Source organism: Lolium rigidum, chromosome 6, assembly GCF_022539505.1.
Source record: "Lolium rigidum isolate FL_2022 chromosome 6, APGP_CSIRO_Lrig_0.1, whole genome shotgun sequence".
Taxonomy (NCBI): Eukaryota; Viridiplantae; Streptophyta; class Magnoliopsida; order Poales; family Poaceae; genus Lolium; species Lolium rigidum.
The window spans coordinates 114,678,791-114,687,820 of NC_061513.1; positions in this window are offsets into that span (position 1 = coordinate 114,678,791).

Consider the following 9,030-nt stretch of genomic DNA (forward strand, 5'->3'; position numbering starts at 1 on the left):
GGAAACATGATGAATTAAGTAAAGTAAATGCAAGTAACTAATTTTTGTGTGTTTTTGATGTAGCAAACAAGACAAGTAAATAAAGTAAAGCTAGCAACTAATTTTTTTGTGTTTTGATATAATGCAGCAAACAAAGTAGTAAATAAAATAAAGCAAGACAAAAACAAAGTAAAGAGATTGAGAAGTGGAGACTCCCCTTGCAGCGTGTCTTGATCTCCCGACAACGGCGCCGAGAAAATATGTGCGGCGCGTAGTTGACGTGGGAGTTAGAAATCTTTGTGGTGTAGCTTTTCTTCGGTTCCTCGGCAACGGCGCCGGAAATTTGCTTGATGCGTGTAGTTGACACGTCCGTTGGGAACCCCAAGAGGAAGGTGTGATGCGCACAGCGGCAAGTTTCCCTCGCAAGAAACCAAGGTTTAATCGAACCGAGTAGGAGTCAAGAAGCACGTTGAAGGTTGATGGCGGCGGGATGTAGTGCGGCGCAACACCGGAGATTCCGGCGCCAACGTGGAACCTGCACAACACAACCAAAGTACTTTGCCCCAACGAAACAGTGAGGTTGTCAATCTCACCGGCTTGCTGTAACAAAGGATTAACCGTATTGTGTGGAAGATGATTGTTTGCAGAGAAAACGAGTAAAACAAGTATTGCAGACAGATTTGTATTTCAGTATTAAAGAATGGACCGGGGTCCACAGTTCACTAGAGGTGTCTCTCCCATAAGATAAAAGCATGTTGGGTGAACAAATTACAGTCGGGCAATTGACAAATAGAGAGGGCATAACAATGCACATACATGACATGATAAGTATAGTGAGATTTAATTGGGCATTACGACAAAGTACATAGACCGCCATCCAACTGCATCTATGCCTAAAAAGTCCACCTTCGAGGTTATCGTCCGAACCCCTTCCGGTATTAAGTTGCAAAGCAACGAGACAATTGCATTAAGTATGGTGCGTAATGTAATCAACAACTACATCCTCGGACATAGCGCCAATGTTTTATCCCTAGTGGCAACAAGCACAACACAACCTTAGAACTTTATGTCACTGTCCCAGGTGTCAATGCGAGGCATGAACCCACTATCGAGCATAAATACTCCCTCTTGGAGTTAAAAGTAAAAACTTGGCCGAGCCTCTACTAGAAACGGAGAGCATGCAAGATCATAAACAACACATATGTAATAACTTGATAATTAACATGACATGGTATTCTCTATCCATCGGATCCCGACAAACACAACATATAGAATTACGGATAGATGATCTTGATCATGTTAGGCAGCTCACAAGATCCAACAATGAAGCACAATGAGGAGAAGACAACCATCTAGCTACTGCTATGGACCCATAGTCCAGGGGTGAACTACTCACTCATCACTCCGGAGGCGACCATGGCGGTGTAGAGTCCTCCGGGAGATGAATCCCCTCTCCGGCAGGGTGCCGGAGGAGATCTCCGAGAATCCCCCGAGATGGGATCGGCGGCGGCGGCGTCTCGCAAGGTTTTCCGTATCGTGGTTTTTCGCATCGGGGGTTTCGCGACGGAGGCTTTAAGTAGGCGGAAGGGCGAGAGTCGGGGCCCGACGAGGGGGCCACACCATAGGGCGGCGCGGGCCCCCCTAGGCCGCGCCGCCTTGTGGTGTCGCCACCTCGTGGCCCCACTTCGTATGTTCTTCGGTCTTCCGGAAGCTCCGTGGAAAAATAGGCCCCGGGTCTTTGTTTCGTCCAATTCGAGAATATTTCGTTACTAGGATTTCGAAACCAAAAACAGCAGAAAACAGGAAGCTGGCACTTTGGCATCTTGTTAATAGGTTAGTTCCAGAAAATGCACGAATATGACATAAAGTGTGCATAAAACATGTAGGTATTATCAATAATATGGCATAGAACATAAGAAATTATCGATACGTCGGAGACGTATCAGCGAGCACCGGACAAGGTGCCGCCCTGGAACCTGGATGAGGAAGGTGACCATAGCTCTTACCCCTAGACGACAGGTACGGAGTGTCGGGGAATCGCGTCGATTGGTGCAGTGAAGACGATCCCGCGTTTGGCTCCATCATCCTCATCTTCGGTGCAGGCTTTCTCTCCTCCTTGTTCTCCGATGACCCCGCTGCTTTGAGCACCACACACGCGGTGCCTCTGTCGACTCACACATGTACAAGGTTGGACAACAACTAAGAGGTGCTAGCCTCTTCTTCATTGCCGGGGATGTGTGCTTGTTCCTCTCTTGCTTCCAGCCTACACCATCCTTATATAGGGAGTGAGTTAGGGTATAGCCTTAGGTATCCGGCTTCCGATTACCATAGCAAGCAAGCTAGGTCCAACCCACTAGCCCGTCCTGCTCCGATCCAGAATCCTGACTAGGTTCCGTGTCAGCCGGATATACTTTGTATAGTCCCATCCTCTTAAATGTGTTTCCCCACGGGCTCATAGTAAACCGGTTACGATCCAATTCGCACTTTGCACTGAGTCACCCTCAAAGCAGAGCCGCATCCCGAACCGCTAGCCGGTATAGGCTTCTAGCAAAGCATGCGGACTCACATTTACCTACGAATTTCCTATCAGTGTGACGTTCTATCTGAGTCCCCTTTCCTCAAGATATTGGTCGTAAGTTGCACGCGAGTAACTCGTCATGCTAGTGCATACTTAACTTTCTTTTGTTGTCTCTGTGGTATGTGATCCCATTCAACTAATACTTTAATTGTCTAACATTGATTAACACTTAGTTAAGTTGCGCATGGTCATGTTTCCGAATCATATCACAAGGATGACCTAGAGAATATCTCTCGGAGGTGGGGCCCCGACATATGATCATCTTAGGTTTAAGGATTATGGATGTGTCATGATCTTCATTGTCTTGGATTTCTCTAATGTTGTTCTCTTTGTTTTGGAGAAATAGGCGGGCGTTGGATCTTTGGATCCGAGTTCTGTTTTGCCTTAAATGTTTGGTCGATCTTGTAGCGTGTTGCTGATTTGGATCTTAGAGTTTTTCTGTTTCCCTCTTTTTTCTTGGCATTTTTCTTTATTTTCTTCACTGATCTTTGTAAGACTTATGGTGATTTCTTTAACGGTAATCGACAGGAAGAGCTCCGCTGTTGAAGAACTTAAAAGGAAAAATAACTCAATGCGAAAACAAGTAGCTAGCCTTCTGATCCGATCAATCAAGCTGCTGTCTACCTGAAACAACATGATTAGTTAGTACTAGACCACATCAACATGATTACATGAATGAACATGTATACGTTAGGTCCAGACTTAGCCCATCCGGCTTCCGCAGCGCGCCACGGCCCCAGCATTAATCCCAAGGCTGTTCTACCGGCCGGACGCCACCATCCCCACCACCATGGGACATGCATGGGTAGCTCGTAGTTGGCGTGATGTATATCGTTCTCCTAAGCTACATCTCAAACTCTCATCTCGCCCGACACAAGCAAGCCGGATGCGATCCAACATATATGTTGCCACTAATAAAGCTGTGGGTGAGCCGTCCGCGTTCGCGCGTACGTCCCCGTCGCTTCGGCACGATGAGACTCAACTCATGCATGGGACGGGACACGCAGATTCATCATTGCATATTTGCATACAATCCATATATCCCTTGCTGAGAGCATCTTCACCGCCCCGTAATTCATTCCGGCAACAGCATCAAGTTATTTTTTAAATAAACTTAAAAATTGTTCAAATTAAAAACCACACAAATGGTTTAAATAGGACAAATTAAAATATGCAAAGGCCCACAGTCCGGCCATCGACTTGTTCAAATAGTTTAAACGTCGTAAGTTTTTTTGAAAGAAAGGCAAAAGATTTGCCTTAATTCATTAAATAAGGAGAAGTCATAGAACAAAGTTTTAGGATTACAACTACAACGAGGCCAAAGCCTACTCTCCAGCAATTAAAATACCCAAATGTTTCGCACCGGCCACAACCCAAGTTCTAGCTTCCGACTTAATTCTATCGAAAATGATGGCCGGCAAAGTACTTTTGTTATTGAAGGTTCTCGCATTTCTCTCATTCCAAATCTCCCAAGCGACGAGCATAAGGAGGGAGGCCATGGCCTTCCCTCTTCCGCCATGAGAAAGAACCATGGAAGTCCACCAATGCTCCACACTATCGAACTCATGCCAAGAGGCGGGGTCAAAATCGTGGATGTGAAGCCAATCCTTGATCATGGTCCAAATACGGATGGAGAGGCGGCATTTGAAGATAAGATGGGCCGCCGATTCGTCATGGCAACGACAAAGGGGGCAAATCCTCCCATTAGGCCACCCGCGTCTCTGGAGGCGGTCCGCCGTCCAAACCCGATTTTGTATGATAAGCCAAAAACGTCGTAAGTTTTGACACATCCAAAAAAGGCCACCCAAGGCCGGTGATCACCACGCGCCATCCAAGGCTGACGATCAAATGGACATCGGCAGCTCCTCCGTGCCTGCCGGTGTTGTATCTTCCATGCTGATCAAATTGACATAATTTTTGTGTATTGTAAAATTCATGTTATGTTGATTAAATTGACAACTTATAAATCCATGCCGGCCTTATAATCTCTAACGGAGGTACTCGGTAGTACACGTTAATTATGGTTATCTTAAGAGTTTGCCTCTCCAGATAGAGCGAATGAAGGGAGAGATCGACAAGTGGCCGTGTGTGGAGAGGCTGGGGCAGGAAGTCGGGGCTGCAGGAGGGCCACTCCTCCCAGCAGTTTTTGTGCGCCTCATTCGTTCGTTGGTACGTGCCCGTCGCTGCCGTTGGCAGCACTGGACCAGGGGCCGCCGGGCCGGGCATGTGTGCGCGCGCGCGCATGTCACCGCAGCCAACGCGACGCCGTGTGTGCGTGCGTGTGTACGTGCATTGCGGCCGGCTTACACATATTCCGGGCCGCTGCCGGTGCCGCCTGGCGCTGCCATTGCCGGCCCCTGATGACAACGACGATATGATGATGTCGTGGATGAAAAGGGTCGGGCTGGGGCCTTGGTCAGTGTGACAGCCTCCTTCGAGAGCGACGGCTGGCGGGCTGGCGGCGTGTGGTACCCCTACGTACGTGGTCCTGCCCATGCACGCATCGCATCGATCCATCGGCGATCCATCTCCGGATCGATCTGATATGCATGGGAACGTACGTACGTTACGTTGCATGCCGGCCGTCGGCGGGCGAGGGGACGTCCCGTCGAGCTCAGCTCAGCTCCATCGGAGGGTACGTACGTGTTGCATGATGCATCGCATACGTCTGATCGATATGGGAGCTACCTAGGTGCCGATTTGATTTGAGATGTCCCTCGCGCGTCATGTGTCTCGTGGGCCGTGGAAATGCCCTCGATCAGACTCACTCATTTGCGGTGGATAGATCATACTAGATGGATATGGTGTACGTGATTGACGCCGTCTCTCTCGTGGGATCTACTCTAGAAGTCTAGATCATCAGATTTGTACGTACCGCCCGGCTTCTTCCTCACGTGGCCTGCCGCCGCGCGCTGAATCACCGCGCGCCAACATCACCGCGACTTGTATCCACACAACCGGCAATGCCCATGATGTACCAGCGCATATGAGTTAACCGGGTCGTCCTAGCCTAACATAACCTCCCGGGTCGTACGTGCGGCCGACTCAGGTGACCCTGCAGTACCTCCTCCTCCTCGCACCCTCGTTCTAGGGCTCTCGTGGCCGTCGCCGCCGGTGGTGGCGACACACAGCCGTCGAAGTGCGGGTGGAGGGGAGGCGCATCTTGGCAGTATGTCCTTTCACGAGGAGAGACAACGGTTCGGGGGCGCATGTGGCAGCGTTGTACCTGGTGTGCATTCTAGCGGAGGTTGCAAGGAAAGGCGGAGGGGACAGCCGTGGCAGCGTGTTGGTGCGGCGAGGCGCGAAGAAGGTGCCACCTAGACTAGCAACGGGAGCCCTGGTGGCGGCGGTGCGGGATTGGGCCCAAGTTCTGGTTCGTGTGCCTCTGCCCGCATATCTGCAATTTGGGGGCACGCTTTGGTCATGTTCGGCATCCCGACAGTTCGTCCGATCCCCTCCTCGGTTGTCGGCTGGTGGTGTGTGGGCTATTAGCGAGGCTTTTGAATAAAGGTGGTTGTCTTGGGAATCCAATTCGTGCCAAGATGATGAACTGCTGGATGCGTGTCTCCATCGACCTGGCTAAAGTGTCGTGTCCCGGAAGGCTCCGCCGGCGAATTTCACTGGGCGATTCATGACTGGAGATTGCTGGATCGGGTGGGATTCGGTCGTGCGCACCCGTGTTTTCGGTGGTTGTTTTGTTTCGGAGGGAGCGTCTCGAAGCTCTACTGGTTGTTAATATTAGGGGGCACGTTCTCGTTCCATAGTACTGTTGGGGAATGTTATGGAAGCCAAGATCTGAGAACTAGCAATGGTCATTAAAGTCTGATGGGCGATGAGGAATTTGCTTGGTGATTCGTGACCTGAAGCAGCGGCATGCAAGTGAGAGCGACGACACATGAGAAAAGTTCAAACTCTTACATGGCAGGTTGAAAATCTAAGGTCTTGCCTTAATTGGTTATGGAAGGCAATGTCCTTGTTAAAGGCATTATTTTGAGATCGATGACTTTCTTGAGGGAGAAAACCTAAGATCTATGATCGAACGACGACGACGCTTGTGCACTGTTTCCTTCTTCGAGACGTTGCTTTTGGAGAAGATGTATGGTAGTGTTAATATTGTTGTTTCAAACAATAGATCACTGTACCAGTGTTTTTTTTTGTTGTGTGTATCCGTGTTGCCGCTAGGACAACACATTGTTATAGAGGCTGGGTATAATTGTTATTTCCACGATATTAATCAATTCTTTTTATCGAAGAAAACAGGAGTTCCACGGAGATTTTGTGCCCTCACGTGTCACGTACGTACGTGCATGCATGCCCGTACGTCTTTTCTTTTCGTACGTTCCGTGCTTGCGCTTTACTACCACTCTACACGACCTTGCAGTTCCGTCCTGTCCAACACAAAACTTTTAAGCGCGACAGTAGTAATTAACCTACTTTTTCCTTACCCCCTCTACGTATGTTATTGTATAGTACATAAAAGCTGACACGTGCACACACATCCTTTACGTATGTGTACACCGTATTACAATGAGGTGCTGCTATAATTCAAGTAATTACCGCGCGCATCTGAAACCCGACGTACTACTACTAAACGTTGGTGTAGCTTCAGCCCTTCTTGCGGGAGCCGGGAGGTGTGCGTTAAGAATGTCAGTATCAAAGACCTTTCGCAAAAACAAAAAATTGAATATGGGCTCAAAAGTTAAAATTGGGCTAGGATTGCAGTAGTAGGCCGTCATATATATAATTGGAGCATAATGTTATCCCTGCATGATACGGGACCGCACACCCCGCGCGTGGTATGGACCGGCCCAGTTAGGTGCGGGCTTCCTCTTTTTTATTTTTTTTTCTTTTTTTCTTTTTTGCTTCTCCTTTCTCTGTTTCGAAAATTATTTTGTGTTTTATTTTTCTTTTGTTGTTTTTTCTGTTTCGAAAATTATTAAATTTGAACGAATTTTATAATTTGAAAAAATTTATAATCTTGAACGAATCTTGAAATTTTACAAGTTTATATTTAAATGAATTTTGCAATTTGAATAATTTTTTTAATTTGAACAAATTTTTAATATTGAACGAATTTTGAAATTAGAACAAAATTTTAAATTTTGAAAAATTATGAAAATTTGAACAAAATTTTAATCTTGACCGAATTTTGAATTTTGAACAAATTTTAAATTTCAAACAATTTATGAATTTAATTAAAAAATCATTTTACAAATTAAAAAACGTTCATTTTCAAAAATTGTTTCAAGTTCAAAATGTTCATAATTTGGAATTTTTTATTTTCCAAAAGTATTGACATTCTAAAAAAACAGAAAAGGAAAAAGAAGCAAAAAGGAAAATCAGTTACCTCATGCTGTTGGGCCGTGGCCCAGCAAGCCACCTCACGCCTGTAGGGGTGTGCGGTGATGTGCGAGCACCGCACTGGTCGGTGTACAACATCACCCAGGCAAAGGCGCGTTTCCTATATGCCGACCAGGTTGGCACCTGCACCGCGCCGCACACCTCTGCTCGCGGTGTGGGCCGGCCCGGTTAGGCAATTTTCCCCTGTTTTTTCTCCTTTTTCTTATCTTTACCGTTTTTTGTTTTCTTTTTTTTTGTTTTCTGTTTTCTTTTTGAGTGTTTCTTTTTTGTTCTCTTGTTTTATTTTTCTGTTTAGAAATAATTTTCGGAAATTTTCAAGTTTGACAAAATTTGAACGAATTTAGATATTTGAACAAATTTTAAATCTTGAACGAATTTCCAAATTTGAACAAATTTTAAATGTTGAATGACTTTTAAATTTGAACAAATTTCAAAAGTGGAACAAAATTTTAATCTTGAACGAATTTCCAAATTTTGGACGAATTTTGAAATTTGAAAATTTTAAATTTTGAATGTTTTTTTGAATTTGAACAAATTTCGAAATTTGAACAATTTTTAAATTTTGGACGATTTTAAAATTTCAAAAGAATTTAAAATAGAACATTATTAAAATCTATGGACAGAAAATTTTGAACAAATTTTGCAAATATAAAAAAGGCTGTAAAATGTCAAATTTAAAAAACAAAACTATAAACAGAAAAAGGAAAAAAATAAGAAAACGAAAAAGAAAAGAAGGTTATCTGATGGGCCGCTGCCCAGTTAACGGCCGAACGGAACCAACGGAAATTAACAATAATGGGCCAAGCCCACAAACAACGGGGGGTGTGCGGGACGTGGTGGGCGCCGACCTGGTCGGCACATAGCACCACTTGGGGTGCTTGTATTCAGCGGCAATACTTATTCTCCGCCCGCTGCGGGCGCTATTTGGGGCCTCGTCCGCAGCGCGCGTACGTGGGCCTGGCCCGTGGAAGGTTCGAATTGATGATTGTACCTTTTTTCAAAAATCAAAGCCAACTGATTCGATTATAGGATTGTAGCTATCCCAGCTTGATTTTATATTCAAGTGGATTTTATTTCAGATTATTCTGTTGCGTTCCTTTCATAATTTTTTA